The sequence below is a fragment of the Lissotriton helveticus genome, chromosome 8 (genome assembly GCF_964261635.1).
Source record: "Lissotriton helveticus chromosome 8, aLisHel1.1, whole genome shotgun sequence".
Classification (NCBI taxonomy): Eukaryota; Metazoa; Chordata; class Amphibia; order Caudata; family Salamandridae; genus Lissotriton; species Lissotriton helveticus.
Window position 1 is genome coordinate 291497557 of NC_136069.1, and position 20090 is coordinate 291517646.

The following is a 20090-nucleotide window of genomic DNA, read 5'->3' on the forward strand; positions in this document are numbered from 1 at the left end:
AAAATATCGACTCCAAAATATGGATAGGAAAAAATATAGACAGTCAAAATATCGATTTTTTATAATATCTTAAAAGTAATTTTAAAGTACTATAATAATAATTGTAATTAATTTAAACATACTCAAAATACTTAAATAAACTTAAAATTAATAAATATTAAGTGTAATTTAAAAAAAATATATCAATCAATCAATCAATCAAGGCATTTGTATAGCGCGCTACTCACCCAGAGGGTCTCAAGGCGCTTGGGGGGGGGTCCGCTCCTGCTCGAACAGCCAGGTCTTGAGTTGCTTCCTGAAGGAGAGGTGGTCTTGGGTCAGGCGGAGGTGGATGGGGAGAGAGATCCAAGTCTTGGCTGCCAGGTAGGAGAAGGATCTTCCTCCCTTGGTGGCTCTTCGGATGCGTGGAACGGCGGCGAGGGCGTGGCTGGTTGATCGTAGTTGGCGGGTGAGAGTGTAGAAGGTCAGGTGGTTGTTGAGGTACCTGGGGCCCAGGTCGTGGAGGGCCTTGTGTGCGTGGGTGAGGAGTCGGAACGTGATTCTCTTGCTGACGGGGAGCCAGTGCAGGTCTCTCAGGTGTCCGGAAAAGTGGCTGTGTCGGGGGATGTCAAGGATGAGTCGTGCGGAGGCGTTCTGGATGCGTTGGAGCCTTTTCTGTAGTTTGGCTGTGGTTCCGGCGTAGAGGGTGTTTCCGTAGTCCAGTCGGCTGGTGACGAGAGCCTGGGTGACCGTCTTTCTGGTTTCGGTGGGGATCCATCGGAAGATCTTTCGGAGCATGCGTAGGATGTTGAAGCATGATGATGAGACGGTGTTGACTTGTCTGGTCATCGAGAGGGAGGAGTCCAGGATGAAGCCCAGGTTGCATGCGTGTTCCGTAGGTTTGGGTGCGCTGCCCAGGGCGGGGGGCCACCAGGAGTCATCCCAGGCAGAGGGTGATGATCCAAGGATGAGGACTTCCGTCTTGTCTGAGTTCAGTTTCAGTCGGCTGTTCATCATCCACTCGGCTACGTCTTTCAACACTTCGTGTAGGTTGGTTCTGGCGGTGGCTGGGTCGTTGGTGAGGGAGAGGATCAGCTGGGTGTCGTCGGCGTAGGAGATGATGTTGAGGTTGTGTTGGCGTGCGATGGCTGCGAGGGGGCTCATGTACACGTTGAAGAGGGTGGGGCTGAGTGATGATCCTTGTGGTACGCCGCAGATGACTTTGGTGGCCTCGGGGGGAGGCGGACTCTCTGGGTTCTTCCGGCGAGGAACGAGATGATCCAGTCTAGTGCCCTCTCTTGGATTCCGATGTTGCTGAGGCGCTGCACTAGGGTGCGGTGGCAGAGAGTATCGAACGCTGCGGAGAGGTCCAGGAGGATGAGGGCCGCTGTTTCCCCGTTGTCGAGCAGGGCTCGGATGTTGTCAGTGGCTGCGATGAGGGCGGTCTCGGTGCTGTGGTTGGCTCGGAAGCCGGACTGTGAGTGGTCGAGGGATCCGTTTGTCTCGAGGAAGGCGGCCAGCTGTCTGTTGACGGTCTTATCGATGACTTTGGCAGGAAAAGGGAGGAGCGAGATGGGGCGGTAGTTCTTGAGGTCGGAGGGGTCTGCTGATGGTTTCTTCAGGAGGGCGCTGAGTTCGGCATGCTTCCAGCTTTCCGGGAAGGTGGCGGTGTCGAAGGAGCAGTTGATGATGTCCCGGAGTTGGGGTGCGATGACGGAGTTGGCCTTGTTGAAGACGTGGTGGGGCAGGGGTCGGTTGGTGATCCGGAGTGGATGGTGTTCATCGTGTGGATGGTGTCTTCGGTGCTGACCGGGGTCTAGGCGCGGAAGGTGGTGGTGGGGGCGTAGGTCCGGTGGTTGGGTGCGTGGTCTGTGCGCCGAAGCTGTTGTGTATCTCGGCAATCTTGCGGTGAAAGAACGAGGCGAGTGAGTCACAGAGGTCTTGTGAGGGAGTGATGTCGTTGTTTCCGGCGCTGGGGTTGGAGAGCTCTTTGACGATGCTGAAGAGTTCCTTGCTGTTGTGTGCGTTGTTGTCTAGTCGTTCCTTGAATGCTGTCCTCTTGGTGGTGTGGATCAGCTGGTGGTGTTTGTGGGAGGCGTGCTTGAGGGCGGTCAAGTTGTCCGTGGTCGGGTTTTTTCGGCAGGCTTTCTCGAAGGTACGGCAGTTATTCTTGGAGTTCTTGAGGTCGTCGTTGAACCAGGAGGCTTTCTTGCTGCCGGGCCTGCTGGGATGGTTTTTCAGAGGTGCGAGGTATGCAGCGCAGTTCGTGATCCACTGTGTGAGGTTGTTGGCTGCTTGGTTGGGGTCCGTTGAGCTGGCGGGAGGGTTCTGGCTCAGTGATGTGGTGAGCTGGTCGGTGGTGATCTTGTTCCAGCTCCTGCGGGGAGCCTTTTGCGGGTGGTGGTGAGTCGTGGTTCTTCTGAAGCTGAAGTGGACGCAGCTGTGGTCTGTCCAGTGGAGTCCGGTGGTGTGGCTGAAGGAGATGTACTTGCTGGAGGAGAAGACTGGGTCCAGCGTGTGTCCGGCGTAGTGGGTGGGGGTGTTCACCAGTTGCTTGAGTCCGGGGTTGGCGAGGTTGTCCAGCAGGGTGGTGGTGTTGTTGTCGTTGTTGTTCTCCAGGTGGAAGTTGAGGTCCCCTAGGAGGATGTAGTCAGCGGAGGGGAGGGTGTGTGGGCTGATGAAATCTGCGATGTCTTCGCTGAATTGAGTGCGGGGTCCTGGGGGTCTGTAGATGAGGGTGCCTCTGAGTGTGGTCTTGGGGTCGGTGTGTATCTGGAAGTGAAGATGTTCGGCGGCTGTGAGGGTGTCGTCTGAGTTCGTCGTAATGCGGATGGTGTTCTTGTGGACGATGGCGATGCCTCCTCCTGTCTGGTTGACGCGGTCCCTCCGGGTGATCTTGTATCCGTCCGGGATGGCGATGGCGATGTCGGGTGCTGAGGAGGCGTTCATCCAGGTTTCCGTGAAGAAGGCGACATCTGGGGATGTGGTGTCGAGCAGGTTCCAGAGTTCCACGGCGTGTCTGTGGACGGAGCGGGTGTTGAGCAGGATGCACTTCAGGTGGTTGCCGCTGGTGCTCGGCTTGGCGGGTGCCGTGCAGGTCCGGATGCAGGTGAACTTGCAGGATTGGCAGGTGAATGGTCCGTGGGTGCGTCTTGGGGTGGCTCGGTAGCAGCCGAGGATCCGGCCGGTGTTGAGTGCGATGAGGGTGGCGGCGGCGTAGGTCCGGTGGGTGGGCTGGCCTTCGGTGCGCCTGCTGCACGCGGCCGCTGTGCGGCCTCCAAATGAGGGGGAGAGGGAGGGAGGAGCAGCTGGGAGGTGGGAGCGGGGCGGCCAATGGGATGCAAGGGGGCGGGGCAACCGGGAAGCGGCGGCGGGAGCGAGTGGCGAGGAGAGTAATGAGGCGCAAACAAGGGTACAGAAGTGAAAAAGGGGCAAAAATCAGGGCACAAGATGCAAGGGGGGACACAGGCACTCGGGATACAAAAGTAAAAAAGGACACAGGCACTCAGGATACAAAAGGCAAAAAGGCACAGGCAGTCAGGGCACGGAAGAGAGAGGGGCGGGGAGAGGCACAGAGACGGCAGTAAAATTACCAAGCAGAGGGCTGGTGCGAGCGGTAGCGAGAATGCAGGTCACACTGGGGGCTGCGTGGCGGTGAAAGGAGCGACCTGCCTGGGAAACAGGGTCATATTATTAACAAAACATATACAATATTTTTTACGAAGGATAGCGAGAGGTTTAAATTTACTATTCCCACTCCAGTGAGCGCAACAGTAGGGAAAGCGTTGGATAGCATAGGGGTTAAAAATAACTATTCCTACTCCAGAGAGTGCAACAGTAGGGAAAGCTTTGGATAGCGTAGGGGTAAAAATTACTATTCCCACTCCACAGAGTGCAACAGTAGGGAAAGCGTTGGATAGCGTAGGGGTAAAAATTACTATTCCCACTCCAGGAAGTGCAACAGTAGGGAAAGCGTTGGATAGCGTAGGGGTAAAAATTACTATTCCCACCCCAAAGAGTGCAACATTAGGGAAAGCGTTGGATAGCGTAGGGGTAAAAATGACTATTCCCACTCCAAAGAGTGCAACAGTAGGGAAAGCGTTGGATACCGTAGGGGTAGAAATTACTATTCCCACTCCAAAGAGTGCAACAGTAGGGAAACCGTTGGATAGCGTAGGGGTAAAAATTACTATTCCCACTCCAGCAAGTGCAACAGTAGGGAAAGTGTTGGATACCGTAGGGGTAAAAATTACTATTCCCACTCCAGCGAGTGCAACAGTAGGGAAAGCGTTGGATAGCGTAGGGGTAAAAATTACTATTCCATCTCCAGTGAGTGCAACAGTAGGGAAAAAGTTGGATAGCGTAGGGGTAAAAATTACTATTCCCACTCCAAAGAGTGCAACAGAAGGGAAAGCGTTGGATAGCGTAGGGGTAAAAATTACTATTCCAACTCCAGCGAGTGCAACAGTAGGGAAAGCGTTGGATAACGTAGGGGTAAAAATTACTATTCCCACTCCAGCGAGTGCAACAGTAGGGAAAGCATTGGATAGCGTAGGGGTAAAATTTACTATTCACACTCCGGAGAGTGCAACAGTAGGGGAAGCGGTGGATGGTGTAGGGGTAAAAATTACTATTCCAACTCCAAAGAGTGCAACAGTAGGGAAAGCGTTGGATAGCGTAGGGGTAAAAATTACTATTCCCACTCCAGCGAGTGCATCAGTAGGGAAAGCGTTGGATACCGTAGGGGTAAAAATGACTATTCCCACTCCAGAGAGTGCAACAGTAGGGAAGGCGTTGGATAGCATAGGGGTAAAAATTACTATTCCCACTCCAGTAAGTGCAACAGTAGGGAAAGCATTGGATAGCCTAGGGATAAAAATTACTATTACCACTCCAGAGAGTGCAACAGTAGGGAAAGCGTTGGATAGCGTAGGGGTAAAAATTACTATTCCCACTCCAGCGAGTGCATCAGTAGGGAAAGCGTTGGATAGCGTAGGGGTAAAAATGACTATTCCCACTCCAGAGAGTGCAACAGTAGGGAAGGCGTTGGATAGCATAGGGGTAAAAATTACTATTCCCACTCCAGTAAGTGCAACAGTAGGGAAAGCATTGGATAGCCTAGGGATAAAAATTACTATTACCACTCCAGAGAGTGCAACAGTAGGGAAAGCGTTGGATAGCATAGGGGTAAAAATTACTATTCCCACTCCAGCGAGTGCAACAGTAGGGGAAGCGTTGGATAGCGTAGGGGTAAAAATTACTATTCCCACTCCAGCGAATGCAACAGTAGGGAAACCGTTGGATAGCGTAAGGGTAAATTTTAATATCCCCACTCTAGTGAAAATAAATTAATATAAATCACATAATTATAAATTAATCAATTAATACATTTTAATTACCAATTAAGAATTAATTAATTATCAATAAAAAATTATTTAACAATTTATTTTAAATAAATACCAATTAATTAATTATCATGTTTAATTAATTATATTAAATTACTTCCCACCCTATTCCCCTATAAACCAACAACCCGCTGCTAAAAATATAATAATATTATTCACATAATTATCAATTAATCAATTAATACAAATTAAATATCAATTAACAAATAATTAATTACCAATTAAAAATTAATTGACAATGTATTCAAAATAAATACCAATCAAATATTCAATTAACATATTTAATTAATTATAATTAAATTACTTCCCACCCTATTCCCCTAAAAACCCACAACCCACTACAGAAAAAAAATATTATTTACATAATTGTCAATTATACAATTAATTAAAATTAATTATCAATTAACAATTAATTAATTATCAATTAAAAATTAATTACCAATTAATTCAAAATAATTACCAGTTAATTAACATATTTAATTAATCATAATTAAATTACTTCACACCCTATTCCCCTATAAACCCACAACCCGCTACCAAAAATAAATGACTATAATTATAATATTTATCAATTAATCAATTAAAATTAATTACAAATTATATTTTAATTAATTACCAATTAATAATTAATTAACAATCAATTCTAAATAAATAACAATAAATAAATTAACATATTTTATTAATTATAATTAAATTACTTCCCACCCTATTCCCCTATAAACCCCCAACCCGCTACAGAATTATATTACTCAAAAAATAAAAATTAATATTAACTTACCTAAAATTCGATATTTTTGTTGTCTATATTATGTCTAGTCGATATTATGTCCATTCTATATTTTTGATTCGATATTATGTCCATTCTATTCAATATTAAAATTTTCTAGTCGATATTTTGGTAGTCTATATTATGTCTAGTCGATATTATGTCTATTCTATATTTTTGACTCGATATTATGTCTAGTCGAAGTTAAAAACTCAACATTTTGATTGGTTACCTACTGAAATACTCCTGACAGCAGCTGTACTGAAACAAACTTATCCATATTGCAAGGATGATGTGCAATATTTTATATGATTGTGTCATTAGAATACACTTTCAACACATTTATTGCTACTTCTCTTTAGATAAGACAAGATAAGAAATTAGATACATTATTATTTAAATTTAAATATTGAGTCATACTTTCATTAGCCAATATGTTATGATGTAGTACATGTTTATGAACTATATCTGAACATATGGAGATGGGTGACAACATGCATATTTGACACACACCACATACTGCTAACATGTCATCCAATATGTTAGATTATGAGCATTATATAAAGTTATATGATAGTGACCTTACCAATTTATACCATCAGTCCAGTGTGTGGTGCCTGACCATTTGTGACACACGAATGTGGAACAAAGGTTACTGTAGCTTGTGTTGTCCTGGTCAACGTCACAGGGCTTGAAAGGATAGGAGTATAATTTCATTATCATTCTAGTTGACACATTTTAAAACCAATATATACTAAGAAAGATTCCATGTGTGAAACAAATGATGGTGCAGGTGGTAGTGGTTGATCTGCCCAATGACATTGACTTCCTGCCAGTGCAGAAACCTCTGCTCCAGCTGGTGGAATGTGTGCAAGTGCAAGAATCCCTGCTCCAGTGGGTGGATTTACTCAGGCTGTATGTGGAAGTTAAATGAAGAAATTAACAGATAAATACATAAAAGGATGTTTGTGTGCACGTTTTAAGATAGCTACTGAATTACATTTACAATGCAACTATGATGTTTACAAATTCATGCACAGTTGCATGTGCCAGTTACAAAACTTCATTGAAATCACTGGTAGAGGTGGTCAACTGTTTCTGAAGAAGAAACTGGAAGTTAAAATGTGCAGTAGTTAGGATTCTTGGACTTGTAGTGTCATAGACAAAATGAAACACATGAGAGTGGAATTCACCATGACCATTTGCAGAAACTTGAAGTGACTTCCATAATCACAATTGCACTACATATTAAACATTTTTCAAATGCAGTTATTGCTTAGCCATCACCGCTCACCTGACACCACAATAAGATTGTCAGTCACAGGCAGCCCATATAGCAGGTATGGGTACATGGTTGAGAGGACATACTTCTCAAGTGGTGTGAGATGGAGATGGGTTCCAGTTTTTCCACCAGGGAGAGCTCTTGCCTGCTCTATCCAGGTGATCTTCCCTTCACCCCTCTTAACTCAGCCTGCCACTTCTTTTTGATGTCAGTGATGGTCAGGACATCCTCCTCAATGCACTGACTACATCAGCCTGATTCTACCATATGGCTGCCTTATGTGTTGCACTTGTGAGGTATGGAGGTAGGATTTGTAACATTTTGTAGTTCCCCCACTAAAAAGTTCACTATGATTTGGGTCTCCTCCTCAGGGAAATGTTCCTCCCTCCTAGCCTTCAACATGGTGACACTTGCCGGATGGGCAAGGCACAGAGCAGCCAGGTGATCAATGTTGTTTGGAAAAAAAACAGTGCTTCGGATGTGTTCTGCTTTTATGTGGCTGCAGTGCATGGGTTGCAGGTAGCATTCATTGCCTGTAGGCGTATGTAATCACACTTTTGCTGCCCCAAGTGTGGAGGTTCAGCCTCAAGTGTGAAGATTCCGCCCCAAGTGCGGAAGTTCATGCCCGAGTACAAAATATTCTGCTCCGAGTGCAGATCCTCCACTGGTGTAAGGATCCTACTCGTAAGTCCCTTTGTGAATACCAAAAAGTAGTAAAGGTAGACTTTTGGTCTAACTTTACCTTTGTGAATCAGGCCCTTTGATTGTAAAACGCCTATGCTAAATAAGCATTTAAGAGTGAATTATGATTTCTCTGTATTAATGCCTACACTTAGGAATTTTGTTAGATGAAATGCCACTGATTACCTTTGTAGTTAATAAGGATTTTGGTGTTGGTTATTGCCTAAGACAATCCATAGGGGGAGAAGAGCTGCACCATAATAATTTGTGCTAAAATCTCCTCTTAGCTGTCTGTCAGGATCTCATCAGTAAGAAAACAAATAAATAATACATATATACATAAATCCAGATAGGGATACGAATGGCCTTTGTTCAGCCCTGTTCTCCCAGTGGTCTGTTTGAGTGTCATTTGCACTCTGCTTCCATCCATGATGACATACTGCATGGGTAATGGTTCAGCCCATATTGGTCATTGACTCTCTTGCCTTGTGAATACCAACATTTTCAAATCACATGCGTACATCCAACTACTAATGGGTTTGCTTCAGTGTAAGGGCTGGTTGGCCAACTTTAGTTTTCAATGTTCTCCTTTTATACTTCCACTTTAATTTATTTTCTTCCTCTTCTTTTATTTAATTTTTTTAAAGGCAATACTACAATACTCCAGACAGTGGTAATGGGTCATTTGTTTGCTGATCAATTCATCTACAGTACCACTTTATCTAAATCAGGAGACCATGCTGTCATCATCCATAGTATATTATTTTTTTACCATCCCAAGATAACCAACATGTTGTTTCTATATGTGGCAGCCATGCTGGAACTTTGTAAGCAACAATAGACTATTTACAATACCTCTGCAAGATGGACACCCACTGCTATGTTTAGTTTTGTTATTGCAAACATATGTCTGCCATGTTTAGATGGCAGTAGGTTTTCTATTTTCTACTTGTATTCTTTTAATTTATCGTGCACATGTTGTGAAGTTGTGCGTGCTTTATTGCAGTTGTATCAAAGAATGAATTCAAGAATGAGTCAGTGGATGGATGAATAGATGCATGAGTGGAAAAATGCTAAGCACATGTGATGACTTGTTGAGTGCCTAAATCCATCAGTGACACAAAAGGCCTTTATTTTCATAAGTCAGACCTATGGGCATTGCCAATGTCTGTTCAAATACTTTTCTCTTTTTCCTACCTTTACAAGGTTTGTTCTGGTAATTGCTGTATAAAATGCTACTCACATTAATTTCTTTATAGAAAACTAATGATTGTTTATAGATGCTCAAAAAATATATGAACTGGTGGTGGCTAGAGGGATGGCGAGTGGTGGCTCACTAGTCACCATGGGAAGGACAAAAGCAGGGCCCCCTTTCCCTGAGGGGTTCATAGAGGAATGGGATCCGGGCATGAGCCAACGGTCGGGCCCGGAAATGATGGACGGCACCAGCCACCGATCGAATAGAAGCTTTCTGCTTTGCTCAGAGGCACTGTTGGGATGATGCGGATCATGATGAACATTGATATTACCCTTTATCGTTCAGGAAGTTGGACACCTTGACGCCTTGAGCCTTCGTGGGGGGGTGAGGTGGGAAGATTCTTTGGAGGAGGCACTGTGCAGGGGAAATGTAGACAAGGAGTAGAGAAGGGCTGAGTTCAATTTGTAAATATGGACCGACAGGTGGCTCCAGCCTTCCCTAGCACAACGCATGGTTAAAATGGGGCGACATGCACTCTGCATGTTGGAGTGGTGGGTGGTTCTATGCCCGCCAAGTGGGGTAGTAGGAAGGGGGAAGTTCTTAAATGGGGTAGTTCATAGTCAGGTTTTGCTGTTTTGCATTGTTTGTTTTAAATGTCTGCTCAAATATCCTATGGCAAAAGCATGAAGCTGGGAAGCAGAGAAATGCCCCCTCCTGTATCCACACATAGGCAAGCACTAGACAAATGTCAGATCTTTAGGCCACAGCACGCAGACAGGAGAGAATTAGCCCAAAATCTAACCACTCAACTACAGACCCAAAATGTCACTGAAGGTTTTGACGTGGAACGGCAATGGTTTAGTAACGTAAAACGCAAATTAGTACTGCACTACCTTCGTAGGCATGCTCCAGACATTCGTGGACTTAACTGCGGGCGTAGGCGGAGGCGACTTGAGAAGGGGACGAGGAACATCACTTTCAACAGAAACATTCCGACGTTTATAACGTGATCCAAAAATAAGATGATGTGAAGGACAGTCTATACGTATTGAGAAATGAACATTTCTAAAATGTGGTGTCCCCTCCACATTTTTTTGGAAGATTAAATCGAACAAAAAGCTTTTGGATAAGTCGTCTACGTGTTCCCGCTCTACGCACTGTTTAAATAATGACAGAAAATTTTCACGCTGCACTTTGATGAAGAATAGAGAAAAATACCAGATAAATGCCATATTGAGTAGAAACTTTCAGTAGATAATGCTGAGGTTTCAACTTAGTCAGTCCATGAAGATTTCTATGACAAAGATCATTAACAAGATTTGAACTCCAGGTGTAGAGATCCTGTATTGAATTGCCTCTGTGTGGTCCTGAGGAAGGTGGTCCCTACAACTGTTTCCCACCGAAACGCGTCGACCAATTTGTGATCAATACCCTTCATTTTTCAGAACTAATGAGTCTGGACAACAGTTACAGTGCTATAGGATGTCTATGGTTGTTGTGAAAGGGAATGTATGTTGAGTGAGTACGCATGTGGCTGTGTGGTTGGTTCTCTACCTGGTTTGTTGAATTTTGTATTTTATGTGAATTTGGACAATCAATGATAAATAATTATGGATTGACTATATTGAAAGAAACTTTTCTTTGAACAATGATTAATTTTTATAATCACTGTATTTATACATAAAAAAATGAGATGAAAAAGTTTTGATACGAAAAAATGAAATAAAATAATAAAAAATTCAAATACAATTGCACATGTATTTTGTATATGCCCTGTTTTTTGTGAGGTATCAGCCGTGTTAAAAGCATTTATAGGTCAAGAGGGAGTGTTCTAGTTTTCTGAAGCCTTAGACATATACAGGTACAAGCTGGGGCTATTGGAGGGCGACGACTGGGAGGAAGCGGTACAGAGTCCCCGGGAGGTCGCTATATGGAGCTATTTCCGACCTATTCAGCTACAAATCCTCCATAGATCATATTCCTCTAGAACACTACTGAATCAGCTGGGACACTGTGTATCCGGGTAATGTGCGAGAAAGTGTGGTGAAATAGGCTCAGTTTTCATATTATTTGAGACGACCCATATTTCTATAATTATTGGAGGGAGGTCACGTGAGTTGTGACCGACGTCATTGGGCTGGAGGTACCGGTGGAGCCACAATGGCTCATTCTCTGTATGACGGGTGAGACAAAATTGTCTAAATATCATATATTATGACTCAAGGTGGTGGAAATTGTAGCGAAACTAAACATTGCTAAAGCTTGGGGGGTGAAACATCCACAGGAACTGTCCTAGTGGGAAGATGATTTAGACTGGTGTAGTGGGGCCGAGAAAGTGGTATCCAAGGCCAGAGGATGCCCACGTAAATGGGATAAGATCTGGAGTATGTGGAAATTGAAGTTTTTATATATGAGCAAGGCGGTTGTGTGCCGCCGAAATGCGTCAAAAGTCCACCGCATGGAATACAATTTCACTTTGATTTACTTACCCCACGGAGTCAGCGCCTGTCTTCTTGCAGTACGATTCAGGATTGGAATCCATATATATATATTACCTACTGGCGGTCGCCAGTAGGTATATATAGTTAGGATTTTTTCCCTATGGGATTTTTGAAAATTCTATGTCTAATAACTTTGGCGTTTGTGGACGGAATTGGCTGAAATTTTCTGGAAAATGGAACATTTTGTTTCTGAGGAGCCCCTGAAAATTTGGGGGGGGGTTTGTCAAGGGGGGGCCGAGAAAAAAGGGGGGTCCCAAAACGTGTTTTTAACATTGAGTTTTCCATAGGGCGGTTAGCCTTACTTTTAGCCCGAACGGCTGAATGGATTTGCACGAAACTTGGCAAAATTGTAGGGACTGGTAGCCCGATGTGCCTTTTGTAGGTCTCAATATATGTGCTGCAGTGGATTTTGAGAAATTAACGTTCAAAAAAAGATATATATCTGTAAGCGCGGACCAGGCAGCGCCCCGGTTCGCGTACTTTTCGCGTAACGGAACTTCGCGTAGCGAAGCTGATTGGCTCTCCGGTGTCTGTCAACATTCTAAACAGTCCGGAGCGGCCGCCATCTTGTCTCTCGGTAGGATCGAGAGACAAGAGGAGGCCAAAACAAAGGGGGAAATAACTATAAGGGGGCATAGTAGATCCTCGCTCACCCCCTAGGTTTGATGTGGAGGTTTTAAAAGGGCCCCGCGGGGCAAAAAAAAAAAAAAATAATAATAATCGAACAGCTGAATGGATTTGCACGAAACTTGGCAAAATATTAGGGACTGGTAGCCCGATGTGCCTTTGCTAGGTCTCAATATATGTGCTCCAGTGGATTTTGAGAAATTAACGTTCAAAAAAAGATATATATCTGTAACAGCGCTCCGCTTCGCGTACTTTTCGCGTTACGGAGCTTTGCGAAGCTGATTGGTTCTCCGGCGTCTGTCAACATTCCAAACAGTCCGTAGCGGCCGCCATCTTGTCTCTCGGTAGGATTGAGAGACAAGAGGAGGCCAAAGCGAAGGGGGAAATGACCATAAGGGGGCATAGTAGATCCTTCCTGACCTCTTAGGTTTGATGTACCATTTTGTCAAGTTTGGTGTAATTCCGTTCAGCCATTCAGGCTGTAGACGTATGTAAATGTCCTATGGAAAATTGCATGGGGAAAACACATTTGAAAGTGTTGAAATTTAGAACCAATTAAAATGTTACTTTGGTTTTGTATTTGTGTGTGATGAAAGTTAATTGGTTATGTATATATGTCAAATGAGAGGAAACCACAGCCATTTTGTGATACTACTGTCTGAGGTACATTTGTGAGGAATTTTTGGTGGTGAATTTCTGGTGTTTGATTTACACAGTACTAACACTTCTGCTACTTTTAAAAAGGTGAGTTGTTAATTTGTAAGGGGAACTATGTTGTACACTTGAAGATAATTTGAAAAATGTTTTCTGTTATTTATTTGCAGTCCTTCTGTTATACTAAATACTTGATAAAGTTAGTTTTATATTATGTATTACTAAAAACGATAAATGAAAGTGATTATTTTTTTCTGCAATTTACAGCAAGCAATTTCAAAATAAAATGGCTCACAATGAAGAGACCGTGGCAATTTCTTTTGAATTGTCCACTACATTGATTGAAATTGAGAGCACCAATAATGAAATATTGTCACAAGGAGGACATGACTTGTATGATTCCATTAGATTGATTGAAATGGACAGCACCAAGAATGAAATATTGTCACAAGGAGATGACTTGAATGATTCCACTACATTGATTGAAATTGAGAGCACCAATAATGAAATATTGTCACAAGGAGGAGATGACTTGTATGATTCCATTAGATTGATTGAAATGGACAGCACCAATAATGAAATATTGTCACAAGGAGGAGATGACTTGAATGATTCCACTACATTGATTGAAATTGACAGCACCAATAATGAAATATTGTCACAAGGAGGAGATGACTTGAATGATTTTTTTGATCAATCTCTTGATGGCGAATTTATCGAGTGTTTGGAGACCATAGAGTTACAAGAATCATCATTGGAGACTTTTAATGAGGACATTGCTGATGAGGACATGTTACTAGTTCTTTCAAATTTAGAAAATTCTGAAGAATAAATTTATATTTAGAAATCAAAAATTGTTTGAGACATTATTCATTTTTATTTTTAATTTATGAGGTTGTAGCGAAGTGATTGTAGTATAAAATGAGACTTATAGTATAGAGTGCAACATTTTTATGTTACATGGTAAGTTTACTCATATTTACTTCCCTTCTGCCACTATATTATCTCCAATGTGTATTTGACATCTCTTCTTCATCTCCGGCCTCCTTTCTCTCACTGTGTGTCTCCGATGCATCTTATCGCTGCTATTTTGTGTAATTACAGAAGAGAGTAAAATAAAATAGTTCGGAACGTGAAAAGGGGGCAAAGTAGAGTACTCCTCACCCCCTAGGCCTTTTTAGGCGGTCCCAAAAGGATCAGTTTCTGCTTTCCTGAGAGATTATGGTATGAGTTCCATATACCACAATAACTTGCATTACAACATGCAAGATATCTATCTCCTATTACCAACTTTTGGAGATATTCGCGCTAAGCGCGAATATCTCCAAAAAGTAACACCTGCCCTGAGCAGTTCTTAGCCATGTTATCCAATGGGAGGTGGATAACATGGCTAAGAGCATTAGCTCGGTAATGCATGAATATCGCTGAGTTTTTAGAGATATTCATGCATTGCGGCCGTTTATTATCGCATTTGCGATAAACCTTGATAATAGCAAGGTTTATCTTCGATAATTTCTGACGATGCTTAGTGGTAAAAAATTGGTTGGTAAGCATCGTTAGCGATAAATATCGCTTAACTTTGGTAATATGCCCCAACGTCTGTTAACGTTCGATTCGAAGGAAATGAGGAAGTGTTGAAAAACATTGTCTGCGCCATCTTGCCTTTTTTGAAATGCCACACTTTTGTCGTGCACGGCAGCCATTTTAGATGTCTTGACCAGACCCACTCTCTGCACGCTGTCGATTCGTAGCATGGCTCCTCACCCACGCAAGCATCTTCCCTAGGCACTGGTCACCACCGCTCTCTGTCTTATGCATGGGCAATAAACCTCCCCCCATCTGCGCTGCTCTTCCCTGAGAATCACACTCTGTGCCCGCCCGACACCTCCCTTTCGCCCTATTCACTACCGCACCCTCTGACACTCCTCTTTCTCTGTGTCCGATTGTCCAGGCTATCAGCTAGCCCTGCAGATGTAGTTTATGGCCCCAGCTGTAAAGAATCACCCCTCTTCAAAGGAGTTATAGTAGATCAAGGCCCACACCCGATGAGATCCGTCACACCACACGTGTTCCTACTATCTGAAAACCATCCTGTATTCTGATTGGGGAGGGGACCGAGCCTGAAGCGGAAGATTCCAGGAATGACTCTTTGTACATCAAAGTTTTTACAATTATGTGTCACATTAAAAATATATAGCACTCCAACAAAGTAGTAGGAATATAAAACTTTAATAACATATAAATATATACAAGAAAACAAAAACAGTAAAAACATTTAAACAACGAAGAGACCGTGGCAATTTCTTTTGAATTATCCAATAGATTTATTGAAATTGACAGCACCAATAATGAAATATTCTTGTCAGTAGCGGTCTGTTGTGCGAATAGTTCCAAGGCAGCAGAACGCGCTGAAATCTAGATGGCACGAAAGTGATGTCTAGTAAGTTGCCGCCCAGCAAAAAACGGCGTGGGGCGCCGCGGGGGTGAGTGAGTCCAGTAGGCACCACAGCTATTCTTACCGGCATTGCAGAATTACTGCTGGGGACAATGCCTGTGCTGTAGCAGGGTCACAGCAGAAACAAAAAGGATTCTGTTGAAGATGTTGTTGGTTTTCAATTTGAAAACAGTTCTGGTGTCAACTGCTATGCTAATGTAGTGGTTAATGTTTTGTTTTCTCTAGAAAATGTAAAAGAGGGGGAGGCAGTCCAAAGTTCCGTTAAAAGGGCAAAGGAAAGGATCGGTGGTTTGAACTATCAGTCAAAAAGGGGAGGGGGTGCAATAATTTTTCCTACCGGGTCACACTGTGCTTTCACCGGAAGTGAGGTCTGCAGGATTCTAGTAATTCAAAGTGAGGCTGGCGCCAGCATGGGAGCGCCGACGTCCCGCGGATACAGTTTCGTCACTCCACGGGCGATCATGGCAGTCATTCCCCATCGGGGGTCGGAGACTCCCGCGGCTCCTCTAGAATCTTCAAGGTCGTGGAGGACTACGGTGGGGGAGTCAACCAGTGACCGGGCCATTTCTTTATGCTGGGCCCGCTCTTGCCAGGTCGACCGCCATTTTGAGAGTTCGGCAGCTACCGGCGATCGCGGGGTCACATGAGCGGACGGGCTCCACCCTGCCGGGCGAGACGTTGCAGCATGGCCACAGTGGAAGAACCCTTTTCCGGGCGCCTGGAGCGCTGAGGGTGCAGCTGGGAAGCCTCCACCTGGGGAGGCGGGAGAGGCCTGTTCGCACCGTCTCTCCCTCCCAGTGCACCCCACGGCGTCTCGCTTGAGATTTGTTATGGCCGGACCAGGCGATGAGGACGAGGGGGGGGGGGGTCGGAGGCATGTGCAAGACATCCCCCCCCAGTGTTGTCGCAGCCATTATAAAAGAAAGAAGTGTCCCGTCCGTCTTCGGGCCGGGCTTCCGGTGGATGTCGGCCGGACGCCCCTGGCTCTGGCCCCATGAACGGGTTTCTTGGTTTATCGGCTGCAGCCGGATCCCGTCGGCCTCGGCCCCCCGACCGTTGGTGGCCGGACCGGAAGAGCATGTGGCGGGACTACCTGCAACTCTCAAGGGCCACCGCGGCCGGACTGGGAGAGAGAGGGGAGGGTCGAGGAGACATTCCCCCCCCCCTGCAACTGTTCAGCGTTGTAAAGGCAATCCCCTGGCCGGGTCCCGCTGGCCTCGGCCTCTCCTCCGGCTACACCCTACGTTAGGATCTCCTGGCCGAGGTGTGGCAGCAGGACCTGCCTTATATGGGCTGCTCCCGGCTGGGCGTAGCCGGAACCCTGCCCCACCTTGGAAGTTTCCAGAGTAGGGGCGGATGTTCTACTGACTTGCATTTTCCCTAGTCTATCGATTTTTTTGGCGTGGCAGGCGGTGGGACAGCGAGGGGTGATTTGGTTTCTCTTACTGTTTTTCTGGTCTCTCACCACTGGCATATTTTAACGTTTTCTTGTTTCTAGGACATTAATAGGTTTTATCATTACGTTATGTTATCGTTTCTTTGTTCGTTGTTTAATAAAAGTTCATGTTCATCAGTGGCCTACTGATTTTCGTTTTCCTATTTTTTTCTTTCCAGGTTGTTTCATGGTAAAGTTTCTGTTAACAGGATACAGTGATCACTTCGTTATTATTGCATATGTCCTTTTCACTAGGGGTGCTCTCTGGTCGGGCCAGATGACGTATCTCTAGTAAATGGTCCGGGTGAAAAAGGTGCATCAATCAGTGGGGAGTAGATAGGCATGACAGATTACAACGGGGGAGAAAGGTCCGCATTACGTACCCTTTCACTACTTGCAAAGATTTTCCTATGTTTATTTGCAAACAGGGAATACCTCCAAAAAGAACTAATTCCCAAACAGTCAATGTTCGGACAATCAATCAATCAATGAGGAATGAAATAGGTACGACGTGTTAAAGGCTTGCGTTACCTACCCTTCACTATCTGCAAAGGGAGAGAGAATATTCCTATTCTTCCTCGTTTGCAGGTAGAGAAGATCCTTAAGAGAATTAACTTCGAACAATTCAATGCTCGATTGAAACAATCAACAAGGGGTACTGTGAACACAAATGAACGCCGCTTATGTACATACGCATTGCTATTTTCAACAGGTTGTTCCTAATGTTTCTATTTTAGCGAGGTCAAAAAGAGATCCCATTAGTGGCCTACTGATTTTGCTCGATTCCTTTTGTTTTTTTACACGATTTTTCGCTATCTGCAAAGACTAAACAGAGTATTGCGACTCTGTGCTTGTTTGTAAATAGAGAATGAACCAAAGAGAACAATCAATCAAATGGAGAGAGAAGCAGGCACGACGGATTACAAAGGGGGCAAAGGGCTGCGTTAACTACCCTTCACTATCTGCAAAGAGAGAGTACTCCTAATAGAAATGAGGGGTGGGGGGCAGCATTCAAAGCAGATCAGTGTGCATAAACACGAAAATGTTTTTACTTACCACGTACTTGACATTCGACAGCTTATGATATTTGCTATTAAAAAACCATTGAAATTCACTGAAAAAACCATAGGTTATAGACCATATATAGTTAGGAATTAGCATTTACAAAACCTTGAAAATTCACTGAAAAAACCATAGGTTATACACCATATATAGTTAGGAATTAGCATTTAAAAAACCTTATTTTACTCACACAAAACCATTGAAATTCCATATATAGTTAGTTGCACTAACTATATATCGCGCACCCGCAATCCACTGCTGATCATTTCACATATTACATCATTCATGACATGGTCAGTGACATCACTGATGACATCACTGATGACATCTCAAATGACATCACTGATGAGATCACTGATGACATCATCCAGTGACTGTGTGTTTCTGTAAAGTTTAAATATGTTTTACATATTGAAGAATGAGTAGATGTATAAGTGTCTGGACGTAGGATTTAGTAGGTGCATGACTGAATGTATGAGTGAGTGATTAAATGTGTCTCACTGAGTGCATGGGTTAGTGACTAAACTGTCTTAATTTGTGCATCATTATGTCTGTTGTTCTGTAAACTGCTGCATGTGTTGATCAGTAGCTATATGATTAACTATATGGGTTATTGATTGATTGTCCAAGTATTTGTATAGGAGACTGAGTGTGTGTGTGGCTGGCTGGGAGGTGTGTGACTCTGTGCAGATCAATGTGTACTTGTATCAATGATTGTATAAGAAAGTAAGTATGTGTTAGTATATGTTTGAAAATGTAAGGTGCTCTATGTTTAACTGTATAGACAAGAAAATGGAAGTGTGATTGATTCTTTACAGGACTGACTAGGTGTGTGAGTAACTCCATGGATGAGTGGCAGAGTGTAAGTGTCTGTATAGGTGTATGAGTGCATATGATAGTGTGTTGTAAAGATGAGTGATTGTATGTATGAATGATTGTATGGGTGAATGAGTGAATGTGTGTGTAGACGTAGGAATCAGTGAGTACGTATGTAGTAACTAGTATTGGTGTGTCAATGGTTTCAAAAATTATACTCTGTATTTAACACTGGGTGAAACAGAGGTTATATTAAAACGTGAGGAGATGCATTGTATTGTCACATGAATGATATCATCAGTGATGTGGTCATTGATGTCATTTGAGATGTCATCAGTGATGTCATCAGTGATGTCACTGACCATGTCATGAATGATGTAATATGTGACATGATCAGCAGTGGATTGCGGGTGCGCGATATATAGTTAGTGCAACTAACTATATATGGAATTTCAATGGTTTTGTGTGAGTAAAATAAGGTTTTTTAAATGCTAATTCCTAACTATATATGGTGTATAACCTATGGTTTTTTCAGTGAATTTTCAAGGTTTTGTAAATGCTAATTCCTAACTATATATGGTCTATAACCTATGGTTTTTTCAGTGAATATATATATATATATATATATATATATATATATATATATATATATATATATATATATATATATATATATATATATATATATATATATATATCCATCAACCATGTTTGCCTGCAAAGGAGTGAGCCCAACAACAGGTAAGTCCATTGCCACAAATCTTTATTGTGAAATACACCGAGTAGGCTGCTCAGCATCACAGGAGTAACGTCCAGTATTGCCTGACGTGTTTCGTGTGTAAACACTTCTTCAAAGGCACCGGATGCAGAGACACAGGAACGGCGATTTTCGGCACCATATTTCAATGTTCATCCCCGCCCCAATGGGCGTGGCCGCCCCTGTGGCCTGTTGGATGATGTAGTGCTGGTATTCCTGACAGTGAGGTGCCGTGTCGGTGTTTGCAATTTTCAATAGTGAAACCTCAGTGGGTTTGTGGTGCTGAGCTTGGGTCCCCGCTGCAACGTGCTTTTCACAAAATCGGCTCCTGTCCCAAATGCGGCAGCATTGTAGAGCGCTGCTGCTGGCATGCTGAAGGCACGTGGGCTCGTTCCGCGTCACAGGCACAGCGGCTTACATCCATCAAACAAGTTTGCCTGCAAAGGAGTGAGCCCAACAACAGGTAAGTCCA